Source organism: Felis catus, chromosome A1 (assembly GCF_018350175.1).
Source record: "Felis catus isolate Fca126 chromosome A1, F.catus_Fca126_mat1.0, whole genome shotgun sequence".
Lineage (NCBI taxonomy): Eukaryota > Metazoa > Chordata > Mammalia > Carnivora > Felidae > Felis > Felis catus.
In genome coordinates this window covers 148311640-148313864 of record NC_058368.1, presented here as the reverse complement: position 1 = coordinate 148313864, position 2225 = coordinate 148311640, and the positions used below count along the sequence as shown (strand labels likewise).

Sequence of the window (2225 nt, the reverse complement as noted above, 5' to 3'; positions counted from 1 at the left end):
CTCCTTACCAAACTTTTAGATCTTTTCTAATCTAAACTCATTTATATGCATTCAGGATCTTCCACTGTCTGATAGCAAACTGCCTTTCCAGATTTGTTTCAATTTCTTCCTTATGTTCTAATTGCATCCAAACTCATGTTTTTCTTGAGAAAGAATTTTATTTGAAAAAAAAGAGAGAATAACATCTATAAATCTCTATTCCTTGACTTACATTTCCTCTGCCTATATCGTCACTTACTTTGCTTCACAGCATTAATTGTGTTTATTGCCAGGTCTTCACATATCTGTCTCCTTTGGTAGATGGCATAGTAGCTGATTTATTTTTATTTATTTGTTTGTTTGTTTGTTTGATCTTCTTGGATCTATAACAAAATAGGTTACCCAAATTGTGTGTTTACAGTTAGTCAACTAATGCTAATTAATTCTTTGTAGAGTATTTCTTAGTCTGCTTAAAGGCATACAAACTGGGTTTTAATGAGAAAGGTAAGATGGGTGTTTATGAAAGGAGACATTTTCCTTTTTATAATACATAGCTAGTTTCTTTTTCTTGTAAAACATGATGACTAGTAATGGATTAATTGTCTGCACTCCTCTGTGCAACCCGGCCAAATACTAATGCATATCTCTGTAAGTCAGATAAAGGAATTGAGTCTTAAGTCGTAAATCTACCCTCTACAGCACACCCACTAACATTCAGCTGGATCATAGAAAAATAAATAAACAAATAAAGCAAACTTAAAGCATTTAATGAAGCATATTTGCAAAAAAAAAAAAAAAAAAAAAAAAGAGGGTCCAAGAAAAGCTGCCTTTGCTGTCATGGTCAAGAGGAGAGGAGAAGCAGCTCCGGCTGGTGTTTGGCCCAAGGGCAGGCACATTGGAGCAGGGCCCCTGGGACCCATTGAGCTACAGGTGCACCACCCACGGATGTCTCAACCATTAAAGGCCCACGTGTACCATCTGCCTGAGTGTAGAATGAGCCAAGGAGACTCAAACCCAGAAGCTATTCCACATACAGCAGAAGACATTTAAGGGGATGACAGATGGATGTCTCGGCACAACGGATTTGTCCTGGACTGTAAAGACAGTGAACCTGTTGTATTGCTTGTGGGGGACTCCATGGTGCAGTTAATGCATCAATAAACAATATGGCATTTTCCCCCCACTTCATGCACTGAATTTTGGAATTGGCGGAGATACAATAAGAAATGTTTTATGAAGGTTAAAGAATGAAGAACTGGAGAATATTAAACCAAAGGTCATTGTTGTCTGGGAAGAAACAAACAACCAAGAAAATATGGCAGAAGTGGCAGGGGGAATTGAGACCATCATACAATCTATCAAAACAAGGAAGCTTCGGACTAAAATCATTGCACTGGGTTTGTTACTTCTAGGTGAGAAGCCCCACCCTTTGAGGCAAAAAACACAAGGGTGAACCAGCAACTTAAGGTTTCCCTGCCTAAGCTTGCCAATGTTCAACTCTTAGGTACTGATGGGAGCTTCATGCATTTGGATTGTGCCATCTCCTGCCACGACGTGTTTTATCTTCTGCATCTCACAGGAGGGGGCTATGCAGAGTTCTGCAAACCACTGCATGGACTGATCATGCAATTGTTAGAGGACCCCCCAGGAGAATCAAACCACCATTGCCTGACTAGCTCCTATCAGTGTCAGTAGCACCCCAGCTTCCTCAGGTCAGTTATATCACTGACACTAAATCCTCTTTCTTAAGGCACTTTCTGTTGTAGAATGTTCCTGGATGTTAATTTCTAGTGTTTGAAGGGGAGGAAGGATTTAGATTGGTCCTGTACATAGAAGGTTTATTTGACACGGAAGAAAAATCCGTCAAGGAAGATTGTTACTTAAATTAGTTTGAAACAAGAAGGGGACTTTCTAGTTGTATGCATGATACATTCATTGAATTATCACTGTTTTTCTTAGGACAACATCAAGCTAAGTATTGAACAAATGAAGATTGTTTTCTTAGCCGTTCTTTCTATAGATTATGTCATATATAGTTATGATCAGCATCCTACCTATTTGGCTTTAAAACAGATGGTTTTTCCAGTTATTAGGTTCATAATTTAGCTTTTTGTTTTCATTTTGCTTTATTCATATGTATTCACAACATATTCTTAATGTACAGCAGTAGATTGAACATACTTGTCACTCAAATATGGGAAATGTAGTTACAAATGAATTTGTTGCACTCTCTTAATCTTTCCCAT

General features: G+C 38.1%; 1 pseudogene; it reads left to right on the top strand.

The window, feature by feature from the left end:
• The first annotated feature begins 802 nt into the window (after positions 1 to 802).
• On the top strand, positions 803 to 1945 carry LOC101094649 (annotated as a pseudogene).
• Positions 1946 to 2225: the final 280 nt, after the last annotated feature.